Here is a 17,065-nt window from a genome sequence, read left to right as displayed (position 1 = left end):
CGGCAACCTCCAGCGAGCTGCTTGACTCTTCTTCTGAATCAGAAACAACCTCAGAAGAAGAATGTGATGTGGAGTTTGTAGTGGAGTCTGATCCTTCTTCTTCTGACCCTTCCACTGAAACTGCAGAGGAAACAGAAGATTCTGGCAGTGGGTGGACATCAACAAATTGTGAAATCTGGTCTCCCTCTAACAACGACACGCTGCGCTACATTCCCGCTGCCAGAGGTTTGGTTCCAGGGCCCACGCGTTATGCCATTACAATAATTGATGACGTGGAATCCTCCTTCAATTTATTTTTCACTGTTGAGATCATCAGTAGTATTGTCGACATGACAAACTTGCAGGGGGGATGTTCGGTGGCAAACTGGAGTGATGTGGATGCCACAGATATTCGTGCATACATCGGTCTCCTGATGTTGGCTGGAGTGTACAAATCGAAGGGCGAGTCCACCCGCAGCCCCTGGGATGACCACAGTGGACGTGCCATCTTCCGTGCCACAATGACCCACACCAAATTCCGGTTGATGAATACCACCCTCCGGTTTGACGACAAGCTGATGAGACCTTCCTATCACAGAGAAGACAAGCTTGCCCCCATCCGCTCTCTCTGGGAGAAGTGGACACATCGCCTTCCGATGCTTTTCAACCCTGGTGAAGATGTGTGTGTGGATGAGCAGCTTGTCCCCTTCAGAGGCCGCTGCAAATTCCGGCAATACATACCAAGCAAGCCAGCAAAGTATGGGCTACAAATCTGGATCACCGCTGACGTTGAAACCTCCTATGCCTGGAAGTGCCAGATTTACACCGGTAAAGCTGCTGGCAGTGCTGCCGAGGTGGGCCAGGGAAAGCGTGTCGTCCTGGAAATGACAGAGGGGCTCCAAGGGATCACTGTGACTTGTGACAATTTGTTCACGTCATATGCACTTGTGCTTTTTACTGCTGTGGATCCCTCCTGGAAGCAAGCCAAGTCCTTCAGGAGGAGGCTTTTCTTGGAGGAGTTGGGGAGATCTCTGGTGTCTGCAAAAATCATGCGGAGAAAGCATCCACCTCGTACACCGGCTGCTGTTACCATAGTGGCGGACATACAGGCCTCGGCAGCTGCCCCCGACACCGGCACAACCGCAAGCGGCTCCACAAAAAAGAGGGGACTGTGCTGGATGTGCACTGGGAAAAGTTCACCTGCAGAGAGCACCAAATCCCATGCTGCAGGTTCTGCTGGATGAACTGATCTCTCTCTCTCTCTCGCACGCACATACACACACACACATTATTTGTTATCTCCATCTATCTTACTCCGTCTCTAACACACATACTTGCTCTATCTTCATCCATCTCTCATTTTATTCAACACACACTCATACATATCATTGTTCTGTTTTGACAATTTGATTTGTTCATGAATGTTGATTGCAGTTTGCTGTTTGGAAAATAAATGTTGACATTGATACATCTGATGCTGATTTAAAAATGATTTCAAAGAAAGTTGAAAATAGTATTAATTCAGTGTTTTTATAGGTCATATAATTCAATGGTAAAATGTCACATCTGGTGACATACAGTAAAAAGGGACACATTGAACTATTTTCCTCCAATATCAAACCCTGACATTATAAAATGCATGATTATATACCGGTATGGCGGAGAGATCAAAAGATGTGGTTATAATGGGAGTGGATGGGACACGAGTGGCTAATGTGTGACTTTTTTTGTTCAATCTGATTTTGTGCAAAAACTAATAATGCAAAAAAAAAAATGTTGTTGCTAATCTTTGACATATCCAAGACTGTGATAAAAAAAAAAAAGCCGACCCCCCCCAACATTTATTATATGGAAAATAACTGCCTTTTTGTGCATGTTTTTCGTAGAAAACGCAAATTCATGTTTTCAAACTGGCAGTTCAAGGGTTAAAATCCTGAACATAATTTAACATTTGGTATTTTTGATCAGGACTGAAGTTGATTGAAAGATTTAACCCCAAAAAGCTTTTAAAAATATTAATCTGTTGTCATTCTAGAGAAGTTTTTGGAAGTGGACATTTTTGTCCCGAATGACTAATATGTAACTTTTTTGTTCAATCTGATTTTGTGCAAAAACTAATAATCAACCAAAATAAATGTTGTTGCTAATCTTTGACATATCCAAGACTGTGATAAAAAAAAAAAGCCGACCCCCCCAACATTTAATATATGTAAAATAACTGCCTTTTTGTGCATGTTTTTCATAGAAAACGCAAATTCATGTTTTCAAACTGGCAGTTCAAGGGTTAAAATCCTGAACATAATTTAACATTTGGTATTTTTGATCAGGACTGAAGTTGATTGAAAGATTTAACCCCAAAAAGTTTAAAAAAAGATTAATCTGTTGTCCTTTTAGAGCAGTTTTTGGAAGTGGACTTTTTTGTCCCGAATGACTAATTTGTAACTTTTTTGTTCAATCTGATTTTGTGCAAAAACTAATAATGCAAAAAAATCCATTTTGTTGCTAATCTTTGACATATCCAAGACCGTTATAAAAAAAAAAGAGCCAGTCTCCAGATATGTATTTTTGGGGAAATAACTCATTTTCTCTGTTTTCATCATGAAAAAAAACAGCGGTTTCATGTTTTCAAAATGGCATTGAAAGGGTTAAAATCTTGAAAATGATTACATTTTTGGTATTTTCTATTAGGGCGGAAGTTGCTTTAAAGATTGAACCCAAAAAAGTTGTGAAAAAAAAAACTTTTAATATAATGTTTTTATCAAAGTCTTTTGCAGTGGACATTTTTGTCTCGAATGACTAATTTGCGTAGTCCAATCGAATGATACCGGAGGGTTAAGGAATCGTTGAGCTAGCTAACTAGCATACATTGTCATTCTAATAGTTTTTTGTTTTCATAGGCTATAAACGGAGGTGGTATAAGTATAGATATTGTAGCCTACTTGAGTAAAAGTAGAAGCACTCAGATCTTGTACTAGAGTAAAAGTAGAAGTACTCAGATCTTGAACTTGAGTACAAGTAGAAGTACCAGAGTGTAGGAATAGATAGAGATTGGTCCATTTCAGAATAATATATATGATGTGTTTTATAATGATTGATCATGAAAGTGTTCTCAAAGCTGGTAAAGGTGCAGCTAGTTTGAATGACTTTATATACTGCAGCGTAGCTTGTGGATTTACTCCAGGTGGAACTAAAGTCTGATTCAACACTTGTTTAGATTTCACATCATTCATCCACATCTGTGAAGTAACTAAAGGTATTCAATCAATCAATCAATGTTTATTTATATAGCCCAATATCACAAATGTTACATTTGTCTCAGTGGTCTTCACAGTGTGTACAGAATATCAGTATGACAATACGACACCCTCTGTCCTTAGACCCTCCCATCGTACAAGGAAAAACTTCCAGAGAAAACCCAGTTTAAAGGGAAAAATGGGAGAAACCTCAGGGAGAGCAACAGAGGAGGGATCCCTCTCCCAGGACGGACAGACGTGCAATAGATGCCGTGTATAAATTGAAAAGATAATACATTTGCAACATAGGTAGTCCAAATGTTTGGAAATGCATGTGTGTATAATAGGAAGATGAATCAACGAGGATATCCATCCAGGACCGATGATCCAGGACCACAGCCACGACTCGCGATCCAGGGCTCGCGATCCAGGACACAGGACCCCAGGATCATCCATGACTCCGGATCCCGGCGTATATAGACACCAAAAAGAAAGACATTTGGGGAAAACTGGGTTAATCGGAACATGAGAGTACACAGGTATAGACAGAGAGAAGGAAGAAGTAAGATGTCCCCCGACAAACTAAGCCTATATCAGCAAAACTAGGGGCTGAATCTAATCAGCCCTAACTATAAGCTTTATAAAAAAGGAAGGTCTTAAGCGCACTCTTAAAAACGGATAGGGTGTCTGCCGCCCGAACACAAACTGGAAGCTGATTCCACAAATGTGGAGCTTGATAAGAAAAGGCTCTGGCTCCCATTGTACTTTTAGAGACTATAGGAACAACCAACAACCCTGCATTCTTGGAAAGCAATGCCCTAGTAGGACAGTAGGGTATAATGAGTTCTTTAAGGTAAGATGGCGCCTGCCCATTAAGGGCTTTGTAGGCGAGAAGAAGAATTTTAAATGCTATCCTGTGTTCTATAGGGAGCCAGTGTAAGGCAGCCAGAACAGGAGTAATGTGGTCCCTTTTCCTAACTCTGGTTAGTACACGAGCTGCAGCATTTTGAATCAGCTGAAGCGACTTGACTGACTTCTTGGTACTCCCTGATAATAAAGACTTACAATAATCCAGCCTAGAAGTAACAAATGCATGGACTAGTTTCTCTGCATCGTTTTGAGGCAAGATATGCCTGATTTTTGCAATGTTACGTAGATAAAAGTAGGCGGTCCTTGAAATTGATTTTATGTGGGCGTTAAAGGATAAATCCTGATCAAATATAACACCAAGATTCCTTACAGTCTCACTGGAGGCCAAATTAATGCCATCCATAGTTAGTATATCTTTAGATAATTTTATTTGTATTAAATACATGTAGTGGAGTATAAGTACACCATGTACCTCTGAACTGTAGTGGAGTAGAAGAACAAAGTAGCAAAACAATTAAATACTTAAATAAAGTACAAGTATCTCAAAATTGTACCCAAGTATAGTACTTGTTGAGTTTATGAACTTAGTTACTGTACTTAACACCAGTGGCTATACAGATAGAAAGACTAAGCCTTGCACAGAGGCATGAAAATACATTTTCAAAATGCTCAATAGTGCTGCCAAAATTATAAACTGACTGCTACACAATTAAAATAAATGCTTTTATATATTTCTATTAGATGCGACTCTTTAGCGTTTATGTTATTATTACCACTGCTGCTTTAGTTGTTCTGACTGCTAAAATCATCTGTTATTCCTCATTTTAAAGCCGATATTCCGTGGGGTCGGGGGGCTCGGATCCTTGTCACCTTTTTCATACCTGATGAGTTTGCATCCCTGATATGAACATGTACCAGTGTGACTGAGCCTCCGTACAGTACGTGATGGCAAACCTGCCTTGGTATACAGTGTACAGCAGTGCTCCTCAAAGTGTGGTCCGCGGACCACTGGTGGTCCGTGAGCACCCCCTAGTGGTCCGTAAGTATATTGGTAACATTTCACATTTGAAATAAATAAATACATTTAAGTTTTCCGCACTCTCCCGAGAATATCTCGGCAATGGAACGAGCTTAAGTTTCACATTATATTGCATGATAAAGCCCAGGGCAACACCTTCGTCACACATGTTGTCACTTGTTTTTACCATTTTCAGGCGATTTATAATCTGTTCTAGAAAAACGATGTGTTTTGGGATATTTGTGGAATTAGGTGGTCCGCGAGTGTTTTTTTTATTGGTGAAGTGGTCCTTGGTATGAAGAAGTTTGAGAAACACTGGTGTACAGTAATGTGTAAGTGCTGTACAGTTAGTAACAAATCTCAGTGCACTGTGATAGGCAGCATCTTACTTGTGCAAGTGCATTCTTACTTGTGCAAGTGCATTCAAGTAAGAATGCACTTGCACAAGTGCATTCTTGTGCACTTGCACTTACTTGTGCAAGTGCATTCATATAGATCAGATCACCATAGTCCAGCACAGGTAAAAAGGTCACAGAGCCTTTTCCTGGCCTCAAGCGAGAAACAGGACTTGTTTCTGAAAAAGAAACCTAGCTTCACCCTTAGCTTTCTAAGCAGATTATCGACCTGAAGTTTAAAAGTGAGGCAATCATCAAGCCAGATACCAAGGTATTTATAATGGGTAACCACCTCGAGTACTTTTCCTTGCGTAGTTACAATATCCAAAGCAGTCTCTGGTGTCTTTTTAGCTTTTGAAAAGAGCATTACCTTAGTTTTTATCAACATTTAAAATAAGCTTAAGCTCTGCGAGCTGCATCTGGATAATATTAAAAACAGCCTGTAATTTAACAACAGCCTCCTTATGGAGGGACCTACACAATACATCACGGTATCGTCCGCATAAAAATGTAAGGTTGCTCCATCGACATTTTCACCTAAACTGTTTATAGATGGAGAATAAAAGTGGACCTAAAACAGAACCTTGTGGGACACCATTTGTAATGTTTAACCACTCAGAAGTGAGCCCATCAAATTGAACACTTTGGAACCTTTCAGAGAGGTAGTTCACAAACCACCCCACTGCATGGCTGGATATGCCAATACTGAGCCTCTGCTTCAAAATGCGATGATCGACGGTATCGAACGCTTTGGAAAGATCAATAAACAGAGCTGCACAACTCTGCGTTTTGTCTAAGATACTCGCAATATCATTCACTACTTTCATTGTCGCAGTGATGGTGCTATGTTGCTTTCTGAAACCTGACTGATGTTTAGACAGGATGTCATTTGTACATAAAAACTCCTTTACCTGTTCACTCACTAGGCGTTCAAGAACCTTGGCCAGAACTGACAATTTAGAGAAGGGCCTATAATTATTTAAAATAGTTGCCTCCCCTCCTTTTAGTAGTGGCAGGACATACGCTGACTTCCATATTTTTCGAATTGTGTTTGTGCTGAGGGAGAGGTTAAAAAGAGTAGTAAGAGGTGGAGCAATAAAATCTGCAGCTATCTTTAAAAAGAAAGGTTCTACGTTGTCTGGACCAGCCGGTTTCTTATGATCTAACTTGGATAAGGCTTCATGAACAACATTAATAGTAAAAGGAGTAAAACTGAAAGGGTTTTCCAGATCACATTGTTCAGAGTCACAGACTGTGGTGATCACAGAAGCAGATTGAAACGGAGAGCCACAGGACAAAAATGCTTATTAAAACAATTTAACATGGTGGCCCTGTCCGATATAGTGCCAGATGCTGTGGTAAGGCAAGGAGGTAGCTCATTACGGATCTCACCGGTGGATATTGATTTTTATGGCTTTCCAAAATGTTCTAGGATTATTCAGGTTTTTTGTGGTAACTGACAGATAATACTTCAACTTGGCACTTTTAATATGTGATGTGAAGCTATTCCTTAGCTGCCTAAATCGCAGCCATTCTACCTCTGAGCCTGATTTCCTAGCCTTTGCCCAGGCCTTGTAAATTAAATTAGTTTCATTATTTGGCTTGTTTATGTTAATTAGTTTCCCTTTTTAAAGTATGACATGTTGAAATTCACCCTCAACAAATAAAAGTAATTGCATGCGATGTTGAGATTGCTCCTCTAAATGTGGGCAATATCATATAAGCATATCAGATATAATGGGACTAGTTACTCAGAAGGTGGAATCTTTCCGTCTTTAGTGTTTGTTTAAATTGCCCTAAAATATGAGTCCTCTTACTGCTGCACCTCTTTGCTCATTATAATTTATCTGTAAAGGTTATATCTCATTTCCCTTATGAGAAGTTTGCAAAGTGCTGAAAAAAATAATAATTCAGGAGGAATCGACATTAAGGTTGGGTGAAGGAATAAACTCCTAAATCTATACTCGGGAGCATGTGGAGGAAATATACTGTGGCTCGGGCTTCCTTGAAAAAGACTGTCGAATATTTTTCTTTCAGTTTGAATGTCACACAAATGTCAGAAGAATTTGCACATAGCTCAGCTGGCGGGTAATGACTGAGCTTAGTAAAGTGTGCTTCATCATCCAGCAGGGGATTCTTGAGAAATCACCACACTTTAGCTGGAAAGGTAAAAGACCAAAATTTGGTGCACAACTTATGAAGGTGAGCAAAGAAATAAAGCCAACCTAACAATGAAAGCATTAAGCATGCAGTATACAAACAATACCTTTTGTATCTGTAGATTACATTATGCCAACAAAATGTAAGGGAAAACACAATGTAATGATTTACATCAGGGGTGTCAAACTCAAATACAAAGTGGGCCAACATTAAAAGAATGGGTACTAGTCGAGGGCCGGACTGGTTCAATGTTTATTGCAAAACTTATTGAAATGAACTTATTGCACATATTAAACCTGGAACTAACAAAGCTTAAATTATTGCCTATAAAAACAACATTAAACATTAAAGAGCCTGTGACACGGTTTTCCCCCATCATCCAAACCCATCAATTTGAGTACATATTGTCCCCTTGAAAACCGTTACTGAACTGATTTTGGATATTTGTACTTTGATAACCATTAATCTGCCCTTCAATGTTGACAATTTTCTGGATCTTCTCGCGGATTCTTCAAGTCCCGCCAAATGATGGGTGACGTCATTGCGGGCCAACCCAGTCTCACAGCATTTCGTGTTCACCAACACGATTTTTAATCTATTGATTCGTGTTCACCATCACGATTTGCCCCTTTTTTTCGTGTTGCACAGCACGATTTTAAAAGCAATGTATTTCTACTGGTAACGTGTTTCGTGCCTGCAGGCTGCAGCAGGTCTTTTTCTCCGGTCGGGTTGTGGAAGACCGGAAGCTGTGTGGTTCATAAAAACATGTTCTTACTCAATATCAAGCCACAATTATTGCTTTTATTTTAAATCGTATAATTTCAGACTTTTGTTGCCGTCTGTGAGGAAAATAAATGGGGCTCAGAGCCTCAGGATACTGAAATCTGTATTTTTAAATATTTCTTTCCTTCTAATTTGTTATTCTTTTCAAAATAACAGTTATTTACTCACCAATAACACACAATTATCCTTGCTTTTATTTATTGGTTTAATTCCATAATCTCGGGCTTTTTTGGTGTCCGTCAGGAACTGAATTTGGAAATAAAAATAACCGGAAACAGACGTAGGCCTATAAGGGACATTTCGAGCATCATTGCGATTGTCAACATTTCTGAGTTTAGGATGGCCGAAGACACTACACTACCCATAATCCCCAGCTATCGTTTAGGACTACAGTTCCCCGTCAAACAGCTGTGTGAAATGGAACGAAACCACGCCAGACTATCCAAAACTGGAATCGAACACCCCCCCAGAACTACACATGCTGGCTATTGTGTCTCTACTGAACGTTTTCGTTTTTCCCACAATTAGAAGTTGCCACAACAACAAACTAACAAACGAGATCTCGCTAAGCGGTCCTACGACGCTGGTTATCAACTCGGTAAATCAAGCCAGGGTTTCTCTCTCCAGCTGAGAGCGCGTTCACGTCTAAGACACGAGTGGATCTGACTTTAATTACATTTGTCTCGAGTGTTTCGTCAACATAATGTGTTAAATAATACTTCTGCATACAGTCTGTGACACTGAGTGTTGCACGGCCAGATGAGGCTGGAGAAGCTGACTCAGATAAGGTAATATATGATATATTATGATATTATATGATCGATGATCTGATTGATGATGTAATATGAATGATAAGTGCGACACGTCGGCGTCTTCTCTGCATACGGCAGTTTAAACTGTATTTTAATAATAATAATAATAATACATTGCATTTCCAAGCGCTTTTCCAGGTGCTCAAAGACGCTTTACAGTGGTGATAAAACATGATAAAATAGAATTTAAAAGTTATTAGAACAAGATAAAATAACATTTAAAAGTTATTAAAACAGCAATACAGCATAATTCACAGATTAAAAGCCAGTCTGAAGAGGTGTGTTTTGGTCAGTGTTTTGAAAGTGGGGGGGTCAGTGCAGTCTCTGATGTGTTGTGGGAGGGAGTTCCAGAGGGTGGGGGCAGCGATGGAGAAGGCTCTGTCCCCCCAGGTTCGGAGCTTGGTTTTCTTGGGGATAGAGAGGAGGTTCGCTTCTGATGAGCGAAGGCTGCGGGAAGGGGTGTAGTGGTGGATCAGGTCGGAGAGGTAGGGGGGGGCCTGGTTATTGAGAGCTTTGTGTGTTAGCAGAAGGATTTTGAAGTGTATTCGTTGACGAACAGGGAGCCAGTGCAGGTTTTAATTTTCTTTATCCTGTAATATGACTTGAGAGATTTAAACTCTGCACACTGAGTTGATCTCTTTTCTATAGACGCCGGAGGCGGGCAGCGTCAGGTAAAAGAAGTTATTTAGCCTTCTCAAACCTGAGCCTCACGCGCCGCCTATGGGGGATGTGCTAGTGACTTATCTGACCGGCCCACTTCGGTACCGGCCCATCGGGATTCGTCCCGATAGCCAGTCCGCCACTGCACCCAGCCCACGTAAACTGTCAACGGGGGGAGCCTCGCTGCGGGGAAACGGTGGACCTAGTGTCCCGATCGGAGTGGGAATAATAATAATAATCCGTGCATTTTATCCATTAATTTCCCCAACATTGTGGTAAAAAAAACACTCGTTTAATCCATGTTGTTGGTGTACTACAACTACAAAAAGCATCGGTTTGTTTTCTCATCAGGAAATGCAGACCGGCTCAAACAAACGATTTTTAATCATCATCCTCACGATCATTTAATGTATCATATGTTCGCCGAATTGATATGAAAGCACTAATAAATGTAGTTTCATCCACTTGAGTTTACAACCACAAAAATAATCGGTTTGTTTTTATATCACATCTTACGGGAGGAAATTCAGTAGCTCTCACTCCCGATTTTTAATCCTAATGTAATCATCATCTTCACCACGATAATTTATGTTTATGTTCGCCAAATTGACATGAAAGCACTGACAAATATGAATATACTGTAGTCAACTTCATTAAAACGTTATTAACGTGCCTAATCTCAGTAATTCACCATTTCTACGCATGACAACACACTTTGTCCGTGTTTGGCTCTCGAAGCGTTCCCGCATTGACGTCACTTCCGGCTTCCCCAAAAACTTCAAAATGAGTCGAAGGAATTTCCCCGCGATGTTCGAAATTATTGATATTTAACGGAACGGTATCGCTTTTTCTTTTTTAAACTGACGGTTCGAGATTACTAGTAGCCCAATATTTCATTGCACAACAGTTGTTGGGATGCTGTCACAGGCTCTTTAAATAATCAGTTGCATTAATTTCTTATGGCTCCATCTGCAGCTTTTCCAGACTCATTTCTTATGATTACATTTTTCCACGGGCCAACAACAGTTTCAAAAAAACTATTTCCCTCAAAGAAAAAACCAAACATGCCCTGTTGTCGCAAGAAAAAAAGTGCAAAAGGAACATTGAAACTGTGTGCTGCTCTGTGATGCTAGTTCAAGCTAGATACTTGGCATCTCATCTTGGGTGCAAGTTCATCAATGTTTGGGGTCAGGCTCTGAGCTGAGGAAACCCTCAGGATGGAGTGAAGGTGTGCGTGCAATATACTGGCCGGCCAGATCTAATAGTAATTAGAAATTATCCTGTGTGCCGAAATTAAATCCACCAAGGGCCTGATTTGGCCCCCGGGCCTTGAGTTTGACACATGTGATTTACATGATCCTTTCTCATGGTCAATTCCTCAGATGTATTCCCTAAAATGTCTGTCACCATCAGTGGCGAGCCGTGACTTTTATATCTAGGCCCTCTGACCCCCCTTCCCTCAAAAAAAAAGAAGAGTTATTACGTCACAGTGTATACTTCAGCGGAATATCAAAACAGTGGTCCGGGGTGCAAAACGCATCAATGACAGCGACCCTCTACCACACAAAACAACACCATTTATATAAACACCTATCATGACAGGGCACCCACAGCCAAGTAACAATTAAAAATGAATTAAGTCGGCACGGCGGCCCACATTGAAGATGACTTAGGCCTACCTTTGATGATCAAATCACTGAAACACAAAGTCCATCCTCCTGTCCTTTTGGATGAAGCACTTGATAGCGGGTCATTCAGCTGATTCAGCTCCTTTGCCACTCCAGTTTATCATTGTAACTCAATCTTGAAAATGACTCGGTTAATAATTTTGCAAACGATGTCATCACTATCACTGAAGTGAGCCATCCATCATGAACGCATTTATGCTAATCATAAATCTATCGATCATAAATCTGTCGATTAGATTTATGATTCTAAAATAATAAAAGTAGGGTAGACATGTGGATATTATCCGGCTGAACAAAACGTGCATTTATCTAACAGGTTCGTTTTCCACAGACCTTCTTTCAAGCTATTTTCCAAAACCCTATGGAGAAATCCCATTGCTTTCTGTCGAGGGAATCCGAGCGCAGCTTACTTCTGGGTTTTAGGACGCGTCACTGCACCACTCACACCTACTTCACAGCGGGCGGAACTTGTCATAAAGTCCGCGAAAATAAAGCCCGCCCATTTAGAGGGAAGATATTATTGGTCAATTGTACTGTCAGTTGACATTACTCTCTCATTGAGTTACTATAGCTGGCCCTCTATGAATGGAGAGAGGGACCAAGCTCTTCCGTCTTCACAGTAACGGCCCGTCCACACAGCGGCGTGCGCTGACGCTTGCCGGCGGGCGTGTCTGAAACTCGACCAACAACCAATCACATGAATTTCCCGCCCCTGACACACAAGCAGCGGTTTGATTGGCTAGAGCTTGTACTGGCATATGATTCGATTGGCTGACGCCTCGCCGAGGCGTCAAAAGTTGAACATTGCTCAACTTTTGCAGCGAGCCACGCCAGCTACGCTCCACGTCGCTTCCCACGATGCATTTCGGCTAAAAGTGACGTCACCCCATTCAAAGTGAATGGGGAAGCGTCAACGCACGCCGCTGTGTGGACGGGCCGTAACTCGCAGAGACGGAATTTAACCCTTCACATTCCAACAGAAACTGAACAGGCAGATTCGAAGGATTTATTTATTTGGAAATGTTATTTTAAATACAATTAAATCAACTTATTTTGGTAAAACTAATGAAAAATGTAACACAAAATACATATATTTTTTTTTTAATGTTTTCAAATATTATTTTTTAGAATATCTTAGGCCCTCACAGAGGGCCTAGAGGGCCCTGACGGCTCGCCAATGGTCACCATATTAGGTCAAATTAAAGGGGCCCTAGTATGCTTTTTGGGGTATTCCCTGTCCTGTATTGTGTGATATAGGTTTTCTGTGCAGGTAAATAGTTAGCAAAGGTTAAAATCCTAGGAGGAGTTAAGACTCCTTGTATGCTAAAATTCATGACTGACAAACTAAGTTAGATATAAAGATTATGAAATGCATCTGGTTAACACTATATTGGTGTTGGTAATTAATTGAAAGGGTGTCCTCTTTGAATTTCTTTTGAGATAAATTCAGATGTTGGCGTTTTTGCATTTGTTTTTACAGTTTCCAGCGACCTTTAACTTAAATGCTTCCAAATTGATACTTGGAATGAAAAAAATGTGCAACAAAGTTCCGAAATGAAATAAATGAAAGAGACATTTTTTTTTATTCAAAGTCGGGTAAAGTCTTATTACAAAATCACTTATAAAGTTCAGATCAAAGTGCAAAACTGACCTTGCTTTGGCTTGACAAATGGCTGCATTAAGGGCAGCATCTAAACTTTTTCCTGATTAGTTTCTCCGCTACAGGAAGATTAAGCACACTTACTAACTTACCACTTCAACGGAAATGTGATTAGAATTCCAGCTGAATTAAGTTTAATAACCTTAAGATGAGTGCACTTCATTTAAAGGGGACCTATCATGGAAAATGCACTTTGTGATGTATTTTATACATATATATGTGTCCCCGTTGCGTCGGGGAACTCACGCAGCGTCAGAAAATAAAACCCCCTCTCTTTTCCTCCGTACCCAAATCTTTTAAAAACAGGGGTACAACGAGCGGACCCACAGAAAATCGCTATCAGAAACAATGCCTGACGTGTTTTGGACGTAATCTCGTCTTTGATTACATTAGCAAGTCTTGCTAACACTCAGAGCTAACCTGTACTGTCGAGCACATGTGTTTTAAAAAGCAGGAAATAAAAAAAGGAACTCACCTTGTGATAAACCTGCAAGAGAAAAAGCATTTGAGCTCCATACTGTTTCAGAAATAATCTTTGATGTGGTTTAGAACAGGATGGCGTTTTATCACAGCAGAATTTAACTTTATCTCCGGTAGAATTCTGATCAGGCATTAGCTCCGCCTCCTCTTTTTTTTTCAAGCTCGGGACCCAAAATCCGCGTTTCTCTAACAGGGCTGCAAAAGAGGGGTATGAGCAGTACGAGGCATGGCTACAATGGGTGAACTGTTTGGTATTTTAAGCAAAAAACTTCATAGACATGTTTTGTATAGGTATGGCCCTACAATATATTTTTCCAATATAGCATAATAGGTCCACTTTAAGATGTGGTGTCTATAAAGAAGGTGACTAAAGGGTGGATATTAACCTTTTGAAAATATATGAATTGAGTATTTCGCAACGTTTGTAAGAGTCTATAATACAAAAGCGCTCTTTTTTTTACTTGGTGAAAATAACTTTTAGATAGAGTAAGCTTGAGTCCTATCACAGAAGGCTGAGTCCAAAATGGATCACAACTGCATGAACTGCCACTGAACATAGTGGCTTGCCAGTAGATAAATCATACACACATATTGGACCCAAGAATGGTTGAAGTATTTCCAAAGGTATGGTGACTTATCTTTGAGTTCCATACTACCTTTTGGCTGAAGTCATAGAAATATGAATAGTGGCTGGCATGGATGCCAAGATGAAACCAGAAAGGCAAAATATTACATTTTTGACAAAAACGTCATCATCCCTTCATAATGATGACATAATGATGACGTTGTGTGCTTTGTCATGGTGCAAAGGAGGACTGGACAGGGTAAAGGAGTAAAAACCTTTATCCATCTCGGCACATTAGGATTCAGTTCAGGTTGTAAATGATGGATGTTATACGCCGGACTATGTCTTGGTCAGGGCCGTAGAGATTGGGACCAGTACGTTCCTGTAGCCTCACTGGATTGGAACACTTCGCAGACCGGAAACCAAATTGTTCATACAGAGAACATTTAAAAAATGTGGTCGAAGTTAAGTAGTGTTTTTATTTAAATGTCTGTTATGTCAAAGCAAAAACTTCAATTAGGTTGAATTGGTTCAAGTTGTTTTGTTTTGGTCAAAGCTGCGGTTTGGATGGTGGCAGAGATTTCTTTGATAAGCTTTTAACTTGCTTGAAATGAATGCATGAATACACTTTTTGAGACAATCTCTTTGTCTAATGTTAACATACATGTTAGACAATAAAATGCAGGCATTTTAACCTATTTAACATTAATGCTAATTTTAGATCAAAGACAATCCCTAAGAACTTTAATTTGATTATTATCAGCACAAGTATGGTATTTAATGTTATTGTTTTGAAAAATCATGTCTTATCAGTAGCATTTTAAGATCAAACAAAAGGGTGCTAAGCAGGGTTTCCTGTGGTACTCCACAGGTCATACCTGTGGAAATAACGTATTTATTTATTTAAAGTTAGACCTGAACCAGTCAGGACAGTACACGCAAGCCTAACCTAGTTCACAACAATAGGCAACTGTGTCAAAAAGGCAGTAAAATTGATTAATACCAATCATTTGTGATATACTGATAGGGATTGCAAAATGCAAGTCATAAACTAACTGTGGGGGAAACTTCTGCAGCAATTGGAGACAGGACTCAGAGAGATACGAGGAGAGCTGGAGCTTTGATGGCAAACACTGACGGTTTATTTGGAGCTTCGGCCGGAGAATTCACAAGACATATCACGGGCCACGATCTGACCACACGGTTGAGAAGCCAAACCAATTCTAAAGAACTCTTCTGTAGTTCCAGGTTTTAACTAGTTCAGAGTGTAATAATCAACATTCTTTATCAGCGAGATTAAACAAATATGGACCCTGAATCTAACTGGAGCTGTTGTCCATAGAAAAGAATGTGCGCCAGGGAACCTACGTTCCAGAAAAGAAGATGTCCCTGAACAGTAAACTATCTCATGGCGGCTTGTGCTCGGTCATAGACTGGCAACAACAATGCGCCCAAGCTGCCCCTCCTTAAGAGAGATGGCAGCAATACCCAAGGCCGTAGACCTATGCCATGGGAAAGGAGACCGTGAAAGGAGAAAACTATGAACTGTGTCAAAGGTTGAATACCTAAGCAAATGATTCCCTAACACTAACCTGCATACATTGTATAGCATTAGAGTAATAATACTTTAGTGATAGTGATGCTGCTGAGTTTTTACAAATGCTTCAATTAAGTATGTCTTCGATTCACTTTGAAATGAAATGCCACAAACACAAATCATAATGCAGAATACTTGCTCAGTGAAGAGAGTCATGGGGATTTTTGCTTTAGAGATTTAACAATTTGCAATTTTCTGTAGAACAGAGACTCAAAAATGGAGCAGTGGAGCTGGAAAAACATATTACAGATCCCTTTGGGCTGTGGCATTTTGTATCTAAAATGAACAACGAAGTTGTAGGCATACAGGGCATCAATCCTCCTCTCAGTAATGTAAAGCTAATTCAGATTTTGAAAAATTAACAGGCAGAGCCTGCTTAGATTATTCATGAAATATGTGTGGGATAAAGATAAAGAAGTGTGATAATTTAGTTTTATACAGGTTATTTAATTTAGGGCATGTTAAAAAAAACTTGAATACATGGATAGTTATCAAACTCATTTCATAAAGAACAGCCTAGATTCTCATAAGGTATGAATATGTATGCAACCTACAAGCTGTGGACTCTACATTTGCAACAGTTGAGTGATGTTGTTTTTCTTTTTTGAAACACAAATAACAGAACTCAATATTTAATTTGACTGCATGTTGTGTAAAGAAAACCGACACATGTGTGACAGGTTGAAAAAAAGCAAGTATAAAACAGAGTAATCTCACAGTGACCAGGTGCCTGCAGATAGTGTAAATGCAATCTCAGCCTCTCAGTGTCATAGAGGTGATCTCTTAAGATGCAGGTCTGTATTTGTTTGTCTGGCTATAAGACTGGTGCTGAACTTCACTTGATCTTTCTTTGTATGCCATCACCGAACCAAATGATTTGCATACAAGTACACGATTGGCCAAACACCAATTTCTTTAAATGGGATTTAAAATATACATTAGTGATGACCACAATTCATGAATAACAGCTCACGGTCACTCTCTGCTGCGCTATGGCCAAATAAAAGTCCATATGAGACACATGCCGTAAAATGACATGACTGACTGAATCTTGTGTATTCGTAAAAAAAAAATTTTAAAAACCTGATGAATATTTGTTGTGAGAAATATGCAGTATGCATCAATAGACACATTTGATTTGAGTTTGAGTATGTTGGTAAGATAA

At 39.9% G+C, this 17,065-nt stretch overlaps 1 protein-coding gene across 1 annotated transcript in view; it reads left to right on the top strand.

Moving 5' to 3' along the window:
* The window catches only part of pigg (phosphatidylinositol glycan anchor biosynthesis class G (EMM blood group)), a 123,287-nt gene that overhangs the window by 58,955 nt on the left and 47,267 nt on the right, over positions 1–17,065 (top strand). The window lies entirely within an intron of this gene.

This window comes from Pseudochaenichthys georgianus, chromosome 10, assembly GCF_902827115.2.
Source record: "Pseudochaenichthys georgianus chromosome 10, fPseGeo1.2, whole genome shotgun sequence".
Classification (NCBI taxonomy): domain Eukaryota; kingdom Metazoa; phylum Chordata; class Actinopteri; order Perciformes; family Channichthyidae; genus Pseudochaenichthys; species Pseudochaenichthys georgianus.
This window is presented reverse-complemented; position numbering and strand designations above follow the sequence as displayed.